Genomic DNA, 23,348 nt, shown 5'->3' with positions numbered 1-23,348 from the left:
TTCGCATGTTTTTTTAACACATTTAACATGTTTTGAATTGGCTGACTATGAGAACTGGCAAGACTATGAGATATAATGGAAAATATTATATGGGTTAACTTTTAGCTCTCATTGTAATACATCGAAAAAAAATAACACAATTTTCGAGCAATTTCGAGTTTTTAAAAAAAAATATATATAAAAAGAATCAAAAATCCTGACTTTGACTAACTTTATCTCGAAAACTGTGCCCAAAATCTAATCGATTATATGAAACCAACGAGCAATCAATTACCTCCAAAATAAGCTCTCGATTGTAACTCTCTCACACTTGATTCCGACGGTGTAAGCATGCATTTATTTGCAGGAAAAACGTAGACTGTGCATAAAATAAGTATATGAAAATAGGTATAATCCCACCCCCTACGAAATTTTTTGCTGCAAATTGATTCTTTGGAATTATCCCTGGAATTATTTGCCTCCTTATGCGACACACCCTGTATAGATACCGCTAATACATCTTTTCACAAGATTAAAGTAAAGAAAATAACGTATGAAATGTCCAAACAAAATCCAAAAATTATTAATAAAAATAAGTAAAATGCTTTTTGTGTATAGACAAGTATAGGACTTGATTGTATGCTTGCACTTAACCAACAAAAAATTTTTTTTTTTTTATTTTATGCTATTAAAAAAATAAAATATAAAAATAATTTACTACGAAGTAGTAAAAACCATACGAAAAAAACTCAGCAAACGAGAGAAATTTGATTTGTAGTTTCCCTTCGGCTAAGACGAAAAAAAATACGAGAGAGAAAGACAAAGAAAAAAAAAGAAAGAAATCAAGGAACTAAATCAAAATCTATCCGCAGTTCAAAGAATCAAAGCGCATTAGAAATTTCTCCCTTTCTCTCTGTTTCTCTCTCTGTATAAATATAATTATTTGAAATATAAAATAAACCAGCCAGCTTAAAAAATTAAAATACTTTATATTTACTTTATATTAAAATACTTTAAAATATAAATTAAAAATAATAAATATTTTTGTAATTGTTGCAAAAATGGTGGCTGTTTTAAATACTTTTATTTAATAAATTGTTACATATAGCTTTTGGATTAATCTATACATACATATATAGACAATCTTGATTCTTATTCTTTCGCACTCATTCATCGGTTTTAGGCAATAAACCCAAAACTTTTGTAAATGAATTTATTTTCGAAGAAAAATCGTTACAAAATTCAATTTCAACTTTTTAATTTCAAATTTTTTTTTTTTATGAAAATTCAAAAAAAATTAAAGTAGCATCGAAACTTAAAATAAGCCGTGAATAACTAATTTTTTTAATATTATTTTAGTTATTTATTAGAGATAGAAGTTTTGTCAGAGAATTTTAGTAATGTATAGAGTGAAATTCAAAAACGTAAATAACAAACAAAGTTGTTATTAAGCGATACCTCGAGAATTTCAGTTATGAAATTTTTCTCCAGTTTGATAAGAATTCATCGATAAAATATAAACGAATGTCTGCATTTAAATTATTTTTTATTTAGAAAATATAATAATTATACCTACTATGAATCAAAAAAATATAAAAAAAATAAAAACTTACCAAAAAATTGGAACAAAGTATTTGTTTTTTCTCCAAAAATAAATACAAAATTTCCTCTCTTATAGATTTTACTTCTCTGCGCTTCTACTATGTGTGAACTGACACAATATTGTTATAATGCTATCTCGCTTTTCACACTGTCCTTTTTCTTCTTGTGTAGAAGTAAATACGTTTTATACAATATATTTTCAAATTTTCAATTTAAATTTAAAAAGTTTTTGAAGTTGTCCAAGAAACAAAAAAAAAACCGAAAACACGATTAATAAAAAGTTAAAGCTATGTTTACGATTAGTTATAATTAAGGAGTGTTTATACGTATTTGTGTTTGTATTTACTTATAAAATGTAATAAAAATGTGTGCAGTGTTTATAAGTTTTTATTTTTTGAATATTAAAGTAAACAAAAACATTGACTTTTATTTGAAATTCGCAATTTTTTTTGTAAGCACCTACACAGACACAGATTTGATTCTATCAAACTTTTTCTTTGTTTCAGAAATATTTTTATTTTTCTATTTTATTATCGTGATTTATTTTCTTTTATTTGCTTACATACACTCACTTAAAATCACTAATACTAAGTAGTTGAATATAAAAAAAGGACATTCACTTGGTATTTTTTTATTATGCTTTTTATTGTGTTTTTGTGTTTAGTTGAAAAAATATTGTTGTTTTTTCAGCTTTATCAAAAATTTTTTTGCGCTTGGGATTATATTTTTAATTTTTTTTATAAAGCTGCATATAAAAATAACGGAATTATTTTCCAAAATTCAATTACATAACCAAAATAATAAGTTAATTGTGTTATATTATATTATTTTAAGGTTAGGTATGTGGGTATATATAAGGTAAGTTATAAAACAAACATATTTAATTTTTAAATACAAATTTTTATTTTGTTTAATTTTCTTGAACTATAGATTGTCTATTTTTAATTTTTTTTTGTAAATACATATTTTATTTAAAATATTAATTTTACATAAAAACTGTTAACAAAATATATTTATAGTAAATGATACATATATTACATAAGAGGAAAAATAGTTAATTTATATTTTGCGTACGTAAATAAAGTTAAGTATGTGTATATGTACATATATATAGTAGCAATGAATAAATAGAATATTTAATTAACGATTTATAAAAAATTTATATGATTTATAAATAAATTGATTATTTTCTGTTATATTAACTGTTATATATACATTTATAACATATGTATATTTTTAAAAAAATAACTAAACATATATTTATTTTTGTTGTTTGTTTGTTTTTTTTTATTTCAATATTATTTAAGAATTTTGTGAAATAAACTAGCATCCATTATTCTTAACATTTTGAAATAATCTTTTTGTGATTTAAATTGAATATTTAAATTTTAATTGAACTAAAGTTGATTTGTAAATATATAGTAACATATATGATAAAACTGAAACCTGAAAAAGAAAATAAAACAAATTAAGAATTAAAACAAAACAATTAAATAGAATTTTATTTAGTAGTTCAACAAAGACCACAAGTTTGATTCTGTAATTTTCGGAAGCAAATGGAAAATTGGCAAAATATAAGCCGCTCTTATTTGACGAGAGGTTGTGACTTGGAGAAGACAACCCGAAAAACTGAAAAAAGATTTTTAAAATTTTTCAAATATCCAACTGTATCAAATGACTACATTGGATAATCAAGACCTAGGACTTCTCAGAATCGTTTTTCTAAAATATCCCTAATCATTTTCTGGAATGAAACAAAGCTTTCAGATCTCTTTAATACTCTTACCGAGTACGCAACATGGTTTTAGATTTTGCTTTTTGAGCCCTTTTTGAAACAGTCGAATTCCGACAACTCTTTATGATGGACTTCGACTGTTCCCAAAAAGATTTGACAACGGACGAAGACTTAATAACGGTTACAAGAAGCTTGAGACGGCCAAAAAATTTTTAATTTTCCAAATTAATTATTTTAAGGAACATAGCTATATTTAATTTTTTTTAAATAAACTCTTAAAACCGTCGTCTTTCATTTTTTCCCTCCACACTTCCTTCCCGTACTTTTTTGAAGAAATCTCGAATTCTATAACAGCTGTGCAATTTCATAATTCTCTCGCTTTGTGCCGCAATTCATGCGTTTTAAAATTAATATTTAATAAAATTAAATTTCAAATGTCGGCCAATTTCAAAAAAACTGTTTATATAAATTTATTTCAGTAATTGTATACATATGTATATGAATTTACACAAATACTTATGCATTTTACATGGAATTACATTTGTTTTATAAAGACATTGGGTATATCATAATACATATTTTTCAATTCTAATTAATATTTAAAACAACATTCAAAAATATATTTTAGTTTAGTATGTATAATATGGAATTTGTATGATTATGTATGAAATATGCACTGTTTGCATGTTTTTAAACACATCTAATACTTTTTACTAAAGTATGAGTGACAGAGGAAAAAGTTATATGAATTAACTTTTAGTTCTCATTATAGCGTATCGAAAAAAAATAACAGAAGTTTTCGAGAAATTTCGAGTTTTTTAAAAAAATTCAAAAAAAAAAATTTCAAAAAAAAAAAAAACAAAAGTTCTAGTAAAATATTAAAATAATTTGCTTTAAAATGAATAGTAACCGATCCAAAGTTCCTATAAATGTACGAAAACTAATTGTAAGCCTGAAAGAGCAAGGTAAAAGTTATGCTGAAATTGCAGAAATCGTCGAAAGACCAAGAGCTACCGTGCAAAGCGTTATAAAAAACTATAAGACAAACATTTCTTTTGTACTATCTCCTGGTAGAGGTCGCAAAGCTATACTTTCAGAGCATGCCAAGCGAAAAATTGAAAGAATTTTGAAAGTTGATCCAAAAACTAGTGCTCCTAAGATAGCAGCTTGTCTAAAAAGTCACCTAAGCATGTCTGTAAATCCTCAAACTGTACGTATTCCCTTCACGATAAAGGCCGTAAAGGCTGTGTTTCACTCAAGAAACCTTTATTATCTAAAACGAATGTTGAAAAACGTTTAGAGTATGCCAAACAATTTGTTTCACAGCCCGATTCTTTTTGGGGGTCAGTAATATTTGTTAACGAGTCCAAATTTAACATTTTCGGGTCTGATGGCCGACGATTCGTCTGGTGTAAAGTCAATACCCGTTTAGAAAACAAAAATTTAACTCCCACCGTCGAACATGGACGCGGAAACGTTATGGTTTGGGGGGCATTAGGGGCAAATGGTATGGGAGAGCTAGTATTTGTGGAGTCAACTATAGACAAAATGGGATATTTGAATATTTTGAAAAAAAATTTGGTCAAAAGCGCTAGGAAAATCGGAATTGCTGGTGATTTTATACTTGTTCATGATAATGAGCCAAAGCATTCGTCATATATTGTTAGAAACTGGCTTCTTTACAACGTGAAACGGGTTTTGCCACATCCTCCGCAATCCCCCGACCACAATTTCATTGAGCAAATTCGGGATATGTAGGATTAACTATTACGGCAACACCCAATTACTGGTATTGCAAGCCTAAAGGGCAAAATAACCGAAGAATTGAACAAAATTTCATCTGAAGATACAGAAAAGTTGGCGTTATCAATGAAAAATCGATTATCAGCAGTTATAAAAAGTAAAGGACACCATACTTTTTATTGATTTTATTTTATTTTCATAATATTTGCAATGTCTGTGTAATTTTTAGATTTCAACAAAATGAAAAATGTTATAATTTTTTCAAATTTACTTTTAAATAATTATTAAGTTTTCTTATTTATTTTCTGAAATTTGTTAAAATTTCTTTTTTTGTTAAAAAAAATCAATTTTTCTAAAAAAATTTTCCTGTATGTACAATTTTTTGATGTAGTGTATGTACATTATCTATTACAATATTAAATATGCTATTTCATAATAATAAATGTTAAAGAACTTTCATTTAACCACAAAAAAAAATTAAAGAAAAAACGTAACAATTGCGTCAGAATTTTATTACGAACAACAAAATAAAAAAGAGAATCTAATATAATAACAATAAGAACAACAACACCCAACAACGCAACGCAAATAACAAACAATACAAAACAAAAAAAGAAAGAATGAGGCTAAATAAAATAACATATGTATTATGCATATACATACATATAAACATATTTACATGCCCATACACACATGCATGTTGTATGAAAATATTTAAGAAAGAAAACCAAGAGAAAATAAAACAAGAAATTTAATAACGTGCTATCAGTGGTGCCAAATAGATTAACCCGAATATCTTCAATTTATAAAATACAATATTAATTTTAAGGATTCGATTAAAAAACATCTTCGAGAACCCTTCGAAATTTTCATCTGAAATTAAATTGAAAAAAGTAGGAAGCCAAAATAGCACGATTTCAATTCGAATAAAATCAGATATCAAAAGGAAAACCTAATAACATCCATATTGACATATGATGTCATAAGCCGTATGTAGATTAAGTTATTTGCGTTGCTTATTAAATTGTTTTTGTTCGGTCAATTTTTTTTATAAACTTTGGAAAATATGGAAAAAGTGCAAAAAAATTCAGTAACATTAAAAAATCTTCATATTGAAGACGAATCTTCACTTTTGCTAGCACTGCCTTCTATGGAAATGATATGAAATAATTTTAAAAGTAACGGTATTTTAAAAAGATTTAAAGATATTTTTTACTTTTCTTTTGCAGGGAAATTTTTTTTTGTGTTCTCTCTTCTTATAAGCACACAAAATAGAAGGTTTCATTTTAGAAGGAATTTCAAGAACAAATAATCATGTGTATATATGTATATATGTATACATACATATAAATAGATACATTTGTATTTAAATTATAGCATTTAAAGTATATTACAGCAATTGAGAGCGCCCTAAACCAAAAAAAAAATCTGATTTCTAAATAAAGATGACAGTATAAAATGACATTTATTTTTTTACACTCTCTTCAATATTGTATTCGTCTTTCTCACATTCCCTTACTCAATATTGCTTTTCTTTTGGTTTATTATTATTATTTTTTCTTGATAAAAGTCAAGAAAAGCTTTTTACATTATATATGTATTATTAAATAATTTTCTCCAATTACAATATCTTATAATTTCTCATTTTAGAGAGAGAAATTCAGCCCCATATTATTTTATTATACAGTAGAAAATGGATGATCTCTTTTAAATGATATTGCATTGCAGCATGACCTGAATTTTAATTATTATTGTTATTCTTACGTATAATATTTATTTCTCTATTTTTATGAAATTATTTTGTAAAAGTTTTCATAATTTTGTACTTAATTTTAACATAATTAGTAGGATAAATAAACGGATAAATAAAAAAAAATAAATTTTTTGAAAACAGCTTAAACATACAAATATTAATTCATTTTTTACAATATTTAATAGTAGTTAATCCGTCGCATGTTACTGCCATCTCAGAAGAAACGAAGGGAAATTCATTTTTAGCACTTTTCCAAAAAAATTTTGAAAAAAAATGTTTATTAGTTTCACTTTGTCCATTCATTCCTCCGTCCGTTCCTCGGTCCATCCGTCTGTCCATGTGTCTGTTTACAAAGCTTTTACACCCTTGAAGATAGAAAGCTGAAATTTCATACGTACATAGATCTTTACTTGAAACTTATTTCCATAAAACAAAATTTTTACCTATCTCATCCCCTCTAAAAGTCATAAAAATTCCATTTTTTGACTACTTATTTTAAGGAAACCATAAACATTTTTCAAATTCTGTGGTGTGGGGCTTTTTCTACTGCGGTATGGTATAATTAAATATTAAAAAAATAAAATGGCTGCTAAAACTAACCGTTATCTTAAGCTTGTTTTTTTCAAATTTCTCATATTGTTTTTCTTCTAAACCGTACGTTTTAGGAGAAATTTAAGAAGCTTTTAGATATTGATCAACAGTTTTTTTTTATCAAAACAAATTGTTTTCCCACATCGAGCCCTTCTCAAACCAATCGTCTCTTGAAATTTGGAAAATTTGAACTTTTGGCACTTTATATTCCCAAAACTATAAGCTTTTCTAAATTTTTATATTTTTATTTCAATGGTTGCTTTCACTGCACATCCTAAACGTATGCAATTTTTGAAATATATTCGTTTATGAATGAAAGTAATTTTAATAATGTAGTACATAGCTAGATTGTTTTTAAAAGCTGTATTTTCACTTGTTGAAGGGAAAAGTGCTACATTAGAAACCATGGATATTAAGATATTCCTCTTGATTATACTAAAGATACCGCACATGATTATGCAAAACTTTGATATTAAAATGTTTCAGATTTATGGCGACATATTGAATGAATTTTTTCTTAAATTTCTTTAACCCTTTTTCTATATCAGTTATAAAAAAATATTAAGATTTCACTGTGTTGATAGCTTCTTATTTCTCTCGAAAAATACATGCCAATCGTTAATTAAGTTTTATTCTATACTTATTGTTAAAACTATTTTTAAGACTACGTGGAATACAGCTATGTTTATTTTGAGGAGTTTTGACAGAATTGTTACTTTCTCTTATTTATTAAGTTAGGGGTATGTAAATGCTTTTTGATTGTGTTATTTTTTTAATGTTTTTCAGTTTATTATGTTGTTCACAATTTTTTTATATTTTCTTGTTGTTTTTTTTTATTTTATTATTTTCTTGTTATTTACAGTTATATCTTTCACTGACCTACAAAAAGCAAAATTTTTTATTTTTTTACATTTCTGTTTTTTTTTTTTTGTTTGTTAGCTATGGTTTCTGGTATTTTCTTGTTATTTTTATTTATTTTTAATATTATTTTATTACATTTCTTATTTCTTTTCTTCTTTCTCTTCTCTTTTCTTTTTTTTTCATTTTTAATCTTTTTTTTTCTACTGTAATTTAAATTGTTCTTTCTTTTACTGTTAATGATATGTTATAAAATAGAATATGTATTGCCTTAATATAACATGTAAAGCAATAACATAACATAATAACATGTAATATTTTCTACATATGTATATATAATAACAAAAAAAATAAATAAAAAAATTAAACAGTTTTAACAGGGCTTATATATACATACATACAAAGGTATATAAACTATCTTCAATACAGTAATTGCAAAAATTTAGGCCACGATGACAAATTAAAAAAGAAATGAGAGTAAAGAAATAGTAAAAATAAGTCGGCCGAAACTCAAAAATTGAACTGGAGAGAAACAGGGGAGTAATTTTATAAAAAAAAGAGTATACATTTATGTTTACATTTAAAAAATTAAAAAATTTTAGTCCCAGTTTTATTTTTTTTTTGTAGGTGAGACACATTCAAAATATGCACTATTGAAAATTAGGAGCTAAATGCCTAAGTTCACGTTATGGTTATAGAACACTAGGGAGGGTGCGCAACAATACAGTACGAAAAATTAACTTTTGCATTTTGAGGAAGGGAATGCATTGTATTAAAGTTTTAACGTATCCATGTGTGGATTATCAACTACATATATATAGACTGGCTTACTTCAAAATTAGAACAGAGAACTACAATAAAATAATTAATTAATTATAAATGATATGCAACATTATAAAGAAGAAAAAAAAACGTAATTGCGCTGTGTTCATGAGCAAACACTTTAAGAGTGGTTCAATTTTATTTAATACAATTACTAGGTATAAAACTAATAAACTGACATGTATGTATGTATGTACAAACGACAAGAATATAAAAGGGTGCGACGGCGCATCTGCTATTAATTTAAAATATTTTATTCAAAGTTATGAGTATGTTATTTCCAAGTTAGCCCCTTTCTAACTAAGCCATTTTTCATACACACTGTATCTGTGTTTCATAGCCACTTATACTATAAGGTGTTAAGAAAAGCCTCAGTAAACTGCTGTATTGTAGTATCATTTAATTTTCCACAACGAAAACAAAGATTCAACGATTAAATTTAAAAAATTGTCAGTGACAAATGATAAATGAAGTTTAATTCAATTTGAAAATTATCAGTGACAAATGATAAGTAAAATATAATGCAATTTAAAAATTTTCAGTGACATATGAAAGTTTGGAAAAATGTATAAATAGAGCGAATGCTTACTACTGTAATTTAACATATATATAGTATATAATTAACCTCTATCCCCAAATAAACCCCTTCTCCCCTACATTAATATTTAATTTTTAAAAAATTTTATTTTTTGGTAAAAAAATATTTAAAATATTTTCATTATACTTACATTTAATTTTCTTTTAGATTTTTTCCCTTTTGTTTTTACATTCTCCTCCTCTATACAAAATTTTTTAAAACATCTTTTTTTTTTAAATATATGTATATAAGCAGTATTTTTTGCTTTTATATAAAATGTTTAAAAATATATTTCATAATATATAGGTATGTTTGTGTTTTACTTTATTATAATAAATACATATTATATAGATTTAATTCTTTTAATAAATTTGTTTTTGATAAAAAAATATTTTTACCTATTTTATTTTTTTAATTTTTATTCATAAAATCTTTTCTTTAATATTTTTTAAATTAAATAAACTATTATTTCTAAATATTAGTATTGTTTTTATTTATAATTATTCCAGTATATGTAGTCTTAAATTTTTGCTTTCTTTAAAATGATTAAGTTTTTGAAGTTGAATTATTTTTTTAAAGCTTTTTAGATTATCATTTTTTTTAGTCTTTGTTTTTAGATTTAAAGGCATATATTATTATTTAATTATTATTATATTTATAATAAGAAATTAGTTTATTAGTTATTCATGTATTATTAATTTTTAATATTTACTCATAATATAACTCATAATTTCAAGTAACAAAAAAAAGTAACTTTATGTACTAGGTATATTATTTTGATTTTTTGTTCATCACTAATATTTTCTTTTTTGAATTTTATATGTACATTGATAGAAATTAAAAACAAAAACACCGAAAATTATATATAAATTTAACAAAAAATATAACAAAAACACCCAAAATTATATGTAAATTTTTATTTCTTTTATTAATTTTTCTTATTTTTATTAATTTATTTTTAGATACCTACATATATTTCATTTATGCAAACACGATACATATATGCATAAGTATATAATATATTTTTGAGTATGTAAAATAAATTATACATTTTTATCATCTTGAAATTTATATTGTTAATTAAAAAATTGTTTACAAAATAAAAAATCATACACGTACATACATTAAATTTGCTAAAAAAAACTTTATGTAGGCATATACATATGTATGTAAAACTTTTTAATGATGTGATTCATTTTTGTTTTTTTTTAATTTTAAAGCTATTGTAAATTTTAAATTTATTAAGTATTTTTTTAACTTTATTTTTAACTTTGTATTATTAAGTTTGTGTCTTTATTCAGTAAAAATTTCTAAATTTCTAAAAAAATTACTTTTTCTGTTATCATAATGTTGCCTTTACAATTTATTTAAATAAAAAAATATTAACAATAATTCAGCAATAATTCACAATAATAGTTTTTGTAACGGACTTTTTTTAATTAGAATTTATACATATGTGATAGTTATCTTAACAATTTTTTTTTAATTAATCAGAGTATATATTTTTAATGTAATTTTTATTTAAATAAATAAATTAACATACAAATAAATTTTTTTCTAACTTAAAATTTTTTTTCTAACTCTTTAAATTTTATAATTTTTTTTATTGTTTTGTTTTTTGACCACAATATTTTTATTAGTATATGAGAAAACAAAAACCGAACAAAATAATACACAAGACAAATCCAAGGAAAAAAAAATTTGTAGTTTAGATTTTTTTTGTTTGTTTATATAAATTTCAAAAATAGTTTTTTTTTCTTTGAAAATCCAAATAAAAAAAAAAAAAACAAACTAAAATAAAAAAAACATCATTTTCTTCTATTTTTATATTAAAATTTTATTCTCCGAAAAAAATTCATACCTTCACACGATAAATGTTAAAAGCAGACTGAATAAATAAAATGATAAAAAAAGTTTTCCATTCTTTTTTTTATTATATTTACTCGTACCGGCACATTACATTACAGTACGAATGGAATAATGCAAAATTTCATAACAGAAACTAGTGTTGTGCTGACCAAAGTATTTCTGTTTTTAAAGCAGCAAAGTATATCTATTTTATAAGTAGCAAAAAATATTTATCTTGAAGGTAGTTCGACTCTGAGTTAACATCACACTAATGCAATATTGCAATCATTGATCAATATTTGTGTACCACAAAATCCCTTACCTAATATTTTATCCATAGGAATTTTTAAGAGAGAGAGAGAGTTCGCACCTGTTTTTTATAATTTATTTTTAAAGGCGCAAAAAATTATAATTTACGTATAAAAAATATGGGGAAAAATATTAGGCATTTTAAAGACGCACAAAACCGTTGCTGCAAGTCATTTTAGTACAAGGTGGCAAAGTGGTATAACCGTACTATAAAAAAGATATACTCATTTTCGAGTTACAGCCGGTTGAAAAAAAAATTATCGGACTTTTCCTGCATATAAATAAATGCTTATTGCGTAAAAAATATGTTTAAAAATAGGTCCTAAAAACTGAGTATATACTTTCTGAGATTTAAAGGTTGTATGAGCGATCTGCGGAATTTCCAAATAATATCTTTTTAAGAACTTTAAGTAACACCTTAAATTAAAGTATAAAAAAAAAGAATACGGTTAAGAAAGTTTCAGAGCTTGAAAAAATTTTTACTGGATTTTTAGAACAAAAAATTTGGAAAGCTAAAAAAATGAAATCTTTCCAAATTTATACCGTTGGCTAATCTTAAAGTGTGATATAGTCTTTAAAAATTTTAAACGAACATCTATTTTTAAATAAAAGTTTTACTCATTTCCAATTCGATATGATATTGTACGTTGACTTTTTCACATTCTGGTACCGACCAGAGACATAGATATCACAAACGTCATAAATATTTTTATGATGTTTGTTGTTTTCTTTTTATACTTAACATTTCGCCATTTCTCTTGAGGAAAAACGTTTTTTTTTGAGAAAAATATCGACGGAAAAATATTTTCATCGAAAAATGGTACATTTTAAGAGTTTAAAAAATGGTAAAGAGTCTAAAAAAACGTTTGGCAGTACTTTTGACAGTACGTTTGGTAATAAATTAACACGAAATTTTCGGTATATTAACAACCAGGGTTGGCAGCACATTTTCAGGAGAAATCAAGGAATTAGAAATACTAGGAAGAATATAAGAAATAGGAAGGAGCATTTTAAAGAAACAATGAAGCTAACTTTTTTCTATTTACTTCTTTCTTTGCTCCGAGCATTGTCAAAGTCGTAACAGGAGCGTATTTATTTTATTTGGTCATCTGGCCCCTACTATAAAATATGTGTAATTTGTAAAAAGGATAAGTTAAAATTTTTTTTTAAAGGAAAAACTAAAAAATATTTCAAAATATTTTTTCATTTTAAATATCTGTAAAAAAAATGAAATTTAAACAAAACTCATTATTGTTTTTTCCCTTTGAATAAATTTATTTTATGGATTGTAAAATTATAAATTTTTGTAAAATATTTGAAATGCAAACTTCTTTATTATTAATTCTAATCCACTTTTCATTTCATTATTTCTAGGAAAAGTGTAATTATATAACAAAAAGACGAAATTAAAATATTGTATGCATGCTATATTTTATCAAACTAATTCTTTGGGAGAAATCTGAAAATAAAAAAAAAGTCGCTAAAAGCTGGTGAAAAAATATGAAAAGTTGTCAAAAAAGTTGCTAAAAATAAAGATAACCAAAAAATTTGTTTGAATTTTTATTTCTGGCATATCCACGTCAAAACAAAACATAAATGAGCAAGATATCACATAGTTATTATATTAATTCCTTTATATTATAAATAATAATTTAAAAAATTACTATGTATTTACTATTTACTCAAAGCGTTCTTCGTTGTAATATGCAAAAATAGTACAATTTTTGCAATTTTAAACATTTACATAAATGAAATTAGATGAAAATAAAGTTGGGTCATACCAATGGTTTGTATTGTAGCACTTTTCCCTTCGACAAGTGAAAATTCTGCTTTTAAATACAGTCTATGTATACCTATCAAACTATTCAAATTGTTTTCATTCATATACAAAACTATTTCTAGGATTGCATTTATTTAGGATGATGCATATATGCAGTCTTTGAAATAAAGCAAAAATTAATATAAAGTGGGATTAACATAATGCTCGATTTTAATTCTGCTTTTAAATACAGGGTGTAGAAGTTTTATAAACAAGGGTGTAGAAGTTTTATAAACAAAAAAAGTGTCCACGGACGAACGGACGGACGGACGGACGAACGGACGGACGGACGAACGGACGGACGGACGAACGGACGGACGGACGAACGGACGGACGGACGAACGGACGGACGGACGAACGGACGGACGGACGGACGAACAGACGGACGGACGAACGGACGGACAGAGTGAAACTAATAAGCACTTTTTTTCAAAAATTTTTTGGAAAAGTGCTAAAAACAACAAAAGTCGCTAAAAATCTTTTCAAGAATTACTAAAAAAAGTCGTTGTCCCAATTACATTCGACTTATCGCTGTGGAGATTATAAAGTCATCAAAATGACATCACTGTTAACAGCACAACATAGAAGAAAAATTTTTTATTTTTTTCTTAGTTTTTGTTTTCATGCTGTTGTAACCAAAGTATGTCTATTTAAAAAGTAGTTCGACTTGTTGCAAACGATCAGTTTTTGTTTGCTTATCACTTCCAGTTTTCACTATTCTCAAAAATATTCCATTTTTATTGAGAATCAGATTATAAGAGTGGTGTAGGCAAGAAAGAAATAAAATATTGTAAACAAATTGGTGTACCAAAAATAGTGAAATGAAATAAAATTAATTTAGTTAAAATAGTAAAAATTAATTAAGGTAAAAGTTTTGTAATTTTCATAATGTTATATTTCCTTTAATAAAAGTTTTGTACAACATTCGAAACAGATTTATGAAAGCATCTGAATAACAATAATATTCAATATGCATAACATAAAATAGTACAATACTATTAAATTTGATTTTAAAAAAAGTTGTTTTCGAACTAATATGTCTTTTTAAAACTTCTTAACTATTACACATTTCAAGTTGTTGCAATTTTCTACGCATTTTAGATTTTCTTGAAGTACTAAAATCATTTTCGAAAAAATTTTAGCAACAAAAAAAGTACATATGTATTATGCATATGCACTTCTTTTGTTGTTTCTTGATGTTTTTTATAGCATTTTTATGACAAATTATTTTGAGATAGGGAAAGACTAAATTTTAGACGAAAAAGAACTTTTGGTGTGTAACGAAAAAGCACTATAACAAATAGAATAAACCAATATTTAAAAAATATTTAAATAAAAAAAACAGGGAAGTAACTGATTTAAAAATGTAGATTAAATAAAAAAATGTAAGTATAAAATTTTATTTCGAAAATCAAATTCAAATCTTCTATTTTTTTTATTTTTGCTATTAAAAGAGAGATGGCGAGGAATATATAATTAAATTCATGTTATTGTGAATAGATTTATTTAAATAAATGAACATGTTTTCTTGGACATACAAACATACCTATACAAATTTGAGATATTAATTGTTTATCACGAAAATTTAAGGATTTTCTTTTGAAAACACAAACCAAATATACGAGTGGGTTTGTGTCAATAGTTTTGATAGTCAGAATAATAGCAAATAATTGAATACTTACAGAATGTGATGGATCAACGTTAAATTGCCTTGAGTTTCATATAGCACTAATACGATCTTTAAAATAATTCAGAATTTGCAATTTTTTTTTAAATTTCGTGAGTAGAATTTTGTCACAGTGGAGAAATAATTTCTTGTTAAACAGTAGAAATTAAAATTACATTGCCCAATAAGTATTGACGCCAGATTTGCATTTTGGTGTATATTCTATGTATTTTCGATTGAATCTATTTAAATAAAAGACAATAAATTATAAGAGGTTTTGTTTCTTCATATGTTTATTAATTTCGGTTTTTGTTTTTGTTTTTTATTCATATTTTTATTTTTTTTATTGATTTTTTTTTCCTTTTAATTTTTAAATATCTAATTTTCCTTAATACATAAATATACATATATAATTAATTACTTATTTATTTTTTGTTTATTTACTTCTAATAAATACATAGATACAGTATACATGTATATATATATAGTAATTTTGTTATGTAACTGTTTTACTTTCTTTTTAAATTTATCTTTTAATTATTTCTTTAAAATTCTTATTACAATCTATTATTTGTTTTATTTTATTTTTTTCTTGTTTGTTTCAATTTAGTTTTGGTGTATCCATATTATATGTATGTATGTATGTAAGTATGCATAAACATGGATTTGTGAAAAGTTGTACGTATTTGTATATGGATGCAAGTGTGTACAAGTGCAAGTCTGAAGGCTGATAGGCAAATACTAAACTAAAATCAATTTGACTTGTTAAATAAAAGAGAATAAACAAAAAAAAAATTCAATTGAAATTTCCGTGACTTTAAAATTGCAGTAAAAGTGTATCGCTACAATTCTGCGACTACTGAATTGTATATTGATACCGTATTACTGTAATTCTTATGTCAAGAGTTCCCAATTTAAAAAAAAAATCAGCCTCATAATAGTAAAAAAAAGTAGTATTTTCGGAAACATTAATGGAGCAATTTTAAAAAAGAAAAATTAAAAATATTTATTGAAATAGATATGTATATACTTTTGACTTCAACACTGCAAAAATACGGTTCAATTCAACGATACAATAATACATAATTTAGCTTATGAGTTGTAATTTCTTAATTGTGCTATTGCAATTTCGAAGTCAAGAATTTTTAAAAGATTTAAGGATTTAACAATATAATAATTAAATGAGGTTATTGTATAAATGCACAGTGCAGACTTATAAAAATATAAAAAGGAAACTTAACTTTTTTAACTTAAGTCACTGTTAAAGTTAAACGTTATACTAAAGTTAAAAAATAAAAAGGAAAAACAGAGCTAAAAGGCAGTGAATTGTTTTATTTTTTTACTTTTGTGTGAGTCTTTCTCTTACTTTTCCATTTTAACAATTCCTGATTTAAAAATTGCACTAATACGGTATTAGCAAATGATTTAGTATATGCGTTGTATTTGCTGAAATGCGTATCAATACATTATTATTGCAATTTTGAAGTCACGAAATTTTAAATATTATATGTGGATAATTAATCGATCTTATTTCTATGCATATCTAAATTTTGGTTAATATTTTTTGTCTGCAATAATAATTGAGTTTTTGTTTTTCCTATTTACACACAACCATATAATATTATGTACTACATATGTATTTTTCCCTTTTTTTGTTAGGTAAGAAAGATTATTTTATTCACTAAAATAGTAATGCGTTACTGAATCCAGCCACTCAATCCATTTCCCTCTCCTTCACACACATAATTTCTCATATTTCACAATTCTTGTTTAATTTAAAATACACTAACATATAAAAATCTAAATACTATTATAAATAAATTATAAAGAAAATATAGTTGTGTTAATAAATACGGGAATGTTTTTTTATTTTTGAGATATTTCCTTTTCCACGAAAAATTCAAGTCTCTTACCCCGATTTAAAAATGTTACTCCTTCAACTATACTATTATTTTTAACTTAACTGATGAAAAATATAACTAGTTGTATATTTTTAATTGCGTGTATATAAATATGTATAACATTACTTCAACTTCGTTATACATTATAGGGAAAATATTATTTCTGAGCTGTTGCAATATATTAAAACACAGTTCAGCTAATGAGTTGTAACTGCTGCAATAATGCATTGTTACAGCAATTTTGAAGTCACGGTTTATTATTTATATTGAATGCTTACTGTAGTAAAAACTGCAATCCAAATGTTTTTGAGAACAAAGCTAGAAAGAAAATGTATCAAAAAATATCAAAATATGTATACGAAATTTTTCAGCTCCATTCTATATGACTTCAATAATACTATGAAATATGTGGTGTACTATGTAATTTATTGTTGTTACTGCAGTATTAATGCAGTATTGAGATCACAATATCTACAATACATAAAAAACTGGTATAAGTATGATTTTAACAAAATAAACAAAAAAATTAAAATTGTAAAGAATTATATATTACAGAGTACTTAACTCTGAAATTGAGTTAACTGAAGAGAATAACTCTGAAAGTCACCTAAAGAATTCTAATTCCTAAATGGAGTAATAAGGTATTACTGAAATGTTCGAGTTATGAAATACTGCTTGTGTTCAAACTTTCTGTCTAGTTCCGTATTTATTTTTTTTGCAGTTTCAATTTAAATATATGAAATTATATCTTATTTTTGTTCTTTTTTTTCCATTATAAGTTTAATTCAGTACACTCAATGACATTGATTATATTATCTATTCTGTTCGACTCCTTAACTGAAATTCAAAATGTACCAAGAAATTTAATGTGTATATTCAAATATTGCATCAATATATTGAGAATGCAGTATTCAGCACATCATTTAGATTAAATGAAACTGAATTGTACTTAATAAGCGTATACGATTGCATTTTTCATTTTACGTAATGTCTTTGACACAAAATTCATTTTATTATATATTATAAGCTACATATAATATGTTTGTACGCAATGTAAGTTATAATTTAAAACTTTGCTTATTCACACACATATGTATCTTAAAAATATAGATAATTGTAGCAATGTTTATCAAAATATGATGAACCTTGACTTTAAAATTACAGTAATACACCTAAAATGAACATTTTAGCTTATAAGTTGTAATTACTAAATTATGTATAAGGATCATATTACTGCAATTTTAAATTGAGGTGACATAATAATTTGCAAATTAGCAACCAAATTGCTATATATTAAATAAAATATAAATATATGTAAATTCATTGTTATCCATATTTTTTTTCGTTTGTATAATTCAACAAAACTTATTACATTTTCAATTTCAATGTTATATATAATTATATACCATATACAACTTGTATATTATTATATTAGTAATTCTGTGCAAAGTTGCAGTAAATCGTAAAAGTCAAATATTCCCGAGCTCCAAAATGCAATAACAGCTTAAACAAAATCCATTTAATAATTATAATTGGAAAATGATGATAATAAAATATGATTTTAACTATGATCTGATATAAAGCTTTGGGTTCCATAATTCAGCATGATGATTATTAAACGTAACTCTTAATAATTTATATCTAAGCTGAACCGGATTATAAACTATATTATTTCAACATGGAACTTGTAAGCATGCTGTATATGGTCAAACATTCGAATTGCTACATAATTAGAACTTAATAATTGAATTTTATATTTATAGTAAGACAATAACTTTTCAAAACTGCAATAATACAATGTATATAACTCAATTCACCTTATGACTTGTTACTGCTGAATTGTTTCGTAATGCAGTATTATTGCAATTTTGATATTAGAGTAGTCCTACAAGTTGTATGTCAGTGATACATATACAGAATTTTGCATATTATTATAAAGAAGAAAATTAAACTGTAAAAAAAACATCGATGTGTTTATGCATAAACTCCTATAATGTACATTAGGGAATAAAGATCTCTATGGTTTATGATTCAATTAGAAGCAAATTATAAAAAAACATCTATCATGTTTTCTTCTGTATCATGTATTTTGTGTCATTTTGAAGAAGTTATGCAAAATTGGCAATTTATATAAAAATTTTACGTAATTTTTTTTTAATACATATTTAAACTCAAAGCATTTAGGACCTTTATAAACTCAAAATTGCAGTAAAACTGAATTGCTACAAAACTCAGCAATTAAAGCTTCTAAGCTCAATTCTGTATTATCGTCGTATTTACTGCAATTTTGAAGTATATTCACAATTTTTGATGTTTGACACTTTTATATTTTTGTTTACATAGTTCACTACAGCAATTATGTACATGAATAAATTCTTATTTCTAATATATATTTATATATAATTTTATTTTAAAATACCTATCTACACAAACAAAAAAAATTAAAGTAAAATTAAATCAAAAAATACATTTAAAAATTAGTGTTTCCTACAGTTTTCTTTACTATGTTAATTTAATCTTGATACCAAAAAGGTAAAAAGAATGTTTTAACGATATTCATTTAAAAGTTTCTTATGTCAAAATAGGAATCGAATAACATATTTTCTTAAAAACTGAAACCAAATATAATTATTTTCGATTATCTATTTAATAATAGTTTTAATAATATAAAATATAAGCTGATTCATTTAATAAAATTCAAAGACCTGCAATAATTTTCAGAATTCCTTGATATCTAAATACCGTACTAATACAGATTAATAATTATGCTTTTAATATCTAATTTGGCATTTATTACCAAATTTGACTTCACCCTGACTTATTCAGTTATATACATTTAATTCCTGAATAATTAAAATTGACATTGGATCTGCATTGTGACATTTGACCAATGTTAACGGCGCAATTTAGATGTCGGGGAGATTCTAAGATTATTATAGGGTTTGTATATAGTATCAAAAAAATATATACATATATTTTTTAATTTGTGTTAAATTTTTTTTCAAAGAGCGCATTGATTATTTCGATTTAAAATTTGCAGTAAATACGATATTAAAACACAATTTAGCCGATGAGTTACATAATAACACAATATTAATACAATTTTGACTTTGTGAAAACTGGAAACAATAAAAAAAAATAAACAATATCCCTGGATTTTAAAATTACTGTAATACTACATTGTTATACATTCAGTAATTATAATTCATAAGCTGCATTCTGATTAAAAATCGTATTGCTGCAATTTTCAATTCAGAGTACAATTTTTAGTTCAAATCTTTTATGATATTTTTTTTTTGTTTTGTAACGTTTTTTTTTATATATAAAACCACTTATTATGTTTTTGCACAAAATAAGAAAAAAAAAAGTCCTTTTTCTATTTCAAATTATGCTTCTTAAATTTGAATTTTTCTTATTATGTTAGTATTTCTTTAATTTAATTTATTTTTAATAAATTAAGTTGTAATACATTTATTTTTCCTTTATTTAAATTTGTTTTATAAATTATTATTTTAGTTTTTCTTTTTATAATTTTGTCTGGTTGATTACAAAATATGTAATTTTTATTTAGTATTTTATTTTTTTATTCATGTAGTACTAAAATCTATAAACATCTACCAAAATATAATAAATGTTAACTTCAGAATTGCAGTAATATGCTAATAATATACAATTCAGTAAATATAAATTGTAAACTGATTTGTATATCAATACCTTATTACTGTAAGTTTAAAGACAGAGAAACTATAATTTATAATTACTTTAGTTTATTAAGCAAACAAAAATCGCATTGCTGAATAAATCAAAAGTTGATATACAGGGTGAATTTGCATTTTGGTAGAAGTTTGAATTTATATACATTTCAGATACAATAAAATTTGTTTTTTTTTTATTTTGATATATTTGTATTCAATTCTGATGAATTTTCGAATTATTTTGTTTTTAAGTATTAACAAAATATAACAGATATATGTTGCAGTAACAACTTTAATTAATTCTAAAAAACCGAAAAAGAAGTATAACACTATATACCCCTAACATCCAAATTGCAATAATAACACTGACTTCAAAATTTTAATTATATGGTATTAACGCACAATTCTGCTTATGATATGTAATTGTGTAGCAATACAATTATACAGTAATTTTTAAGTCACTGATACTGTTTTACTGGATTGTGTAATAAAAGAGACTACAAAGATATCAGGAATTGCATAAGATTTTGAAATGATTTAAATGATTTGAGTACAGTTTGTACTCAATTAAAAAATAAAAAAACAAATTTTATTGCATTTTTTTTCTCTGTTTATATATGTACACAATAATTTTAGAAATATGTAGGTGTATATATCTATATAAATGTATTCGTGTGCATATTTTAATTATTGTTATTATCTATGAAATCTGAATATTTTTTTTCTTTTTTATTTAATAAATGTCGTTTTTTTATTTTATTTTGTAATTATTGCAAATTAATCGATTACCATTGTTAATGTGAAGATTAAGAGAAAAAGTTTAAATAAAAATTTCAAATGAAAAACAAAATTTTTAATTGATATTGATATTAAATATCAGTAAAAAGGTAAAAATATTAATTTCTGATTAGATTTGTATATTAATTACGGTATCCGTGACTTCAATAATGCTTTATAAAAAGTTTAAGTACGAATAAATACGATTGTACTATCGTCTCAGAGCGTTAATGATTTTGGAACATTGCATTGTTAAAAAAAGGCTGCTAAAGCTTTTGATACATTTTGGAATACAATTTTTGCAATATTAATACATACTCCGTGACTTCAATAATGTGCTTACGACGTAAATTTTACAAAGTATCAAATTTCAAAAAGTTTTGTAAAAGCTCTTGACATTGTACACTTTTCCTAAATGTGTTTTATACGTAGTGGAGGCGTAAAATAAAAGTAAATCGGGTATCGAAAAAATCAAGCACGCTTTTCTTATACCTTGTCATACAAGTGTTGCCATAAATAACCAATTAAATAAATTAGCATTTATTTTCAGCAAAAAAATGCTAGTTATTAAATTTTTTTCCTGAAATGCAGCATAAAAATGCAATGTTTTTAATGACTTGGCAACGTTTGTTAAAAATTAACATTTGCACAGAACTTTAAATTGAACTTTTCAAATAAACATCAAAAAATGTACGAAAAGCTATAGCATTTTTTTTACAATGTAAAGGTATTGAAAGCTCTGAGACGGTACTACAACTGTATTAATACCGTACTTAAATCTTTTTTACAGCAAGTCACGGACATTGACGTTTGAAAATTTCAATGTAAATTTCTATGCAAATGTTAATTTTTAACAAACTTTACCACATCCTTATAAAAGAGCATATAACAATATTTTGCAAAATCCAAATGCAAAAAAAATTTGCACAAAAGTGGAATTAACCGAAGATATAAAATTTCAGGAGTCGCTTTTCGTACAGTATCCCTGACATTGGAATCAAAAAAATACCGTAACAATACACAATTCAGCAATTGGCATTTATAAGCTGAATTCTGCATTATTACAGCATTATTAAAATTCCGATCTTAGGGTACAACTGCAATTTTAAATTACAAATTCAATTTGGATATCAAAGAAAATTTTTTGGACGTTTGTGCAATTTTTTTTTTTGAAACATACTTTGCCTTTTGTTGTAAGAAACACTCATACTTCACTGTAGTTTTTAAGTCGTGGAAGAGTGTTTTTAAAAATGCAGTTCTTAAGGTTAGAACTACAAAGCTTTAAAAGCCCTACATTTAATTTGTACATGTAACTTTAAAAGCAGCATTTTCTGTAATGTAAGAGCTGCATTTTCTAAAACGCCCGAACACTTAGGTGGTAGTCTTTCAAGAAAAAAAATCATTTTTGCTATTTGGCGGTATATTCTTTATTTAGAAATGCGAATTAGATCGAAACAACTTGTTTATGCAAAATTTAGTAGATTTTCCACTTTAAAAATATTAAAAATCAACAACATTTATTGATAGACAATACAGTAACTCGTCGCAGAATCGAAATTATCATCAATTTACAGATATGTAATTTGAGAAATAATAAAAATATTTAAAGAAAATTTAATTTTATAAATGATTTGATATAGAAATGAATTACTACCTAATAAATTTTCATTTAC

Source organism: Condylostylus longicornis, unplaced genomic scaffold, assembly GCF_029603195.1.
Source record: "Condylostylus longicornis isolate FDR11 unplaced genomic scaffold, ASM2960319v2 ptg000286l, whole genome shotgun sequence".
NCBI classification, from domain to species: Eukaryota; Metazoa; Arthropoda; class Insecta; order Diptera; family Dolichopodidae; genus Condylostylus; species Condylostylus longicornis.
Note: the sequence above shows the minus strand (reverse complement) of the source record.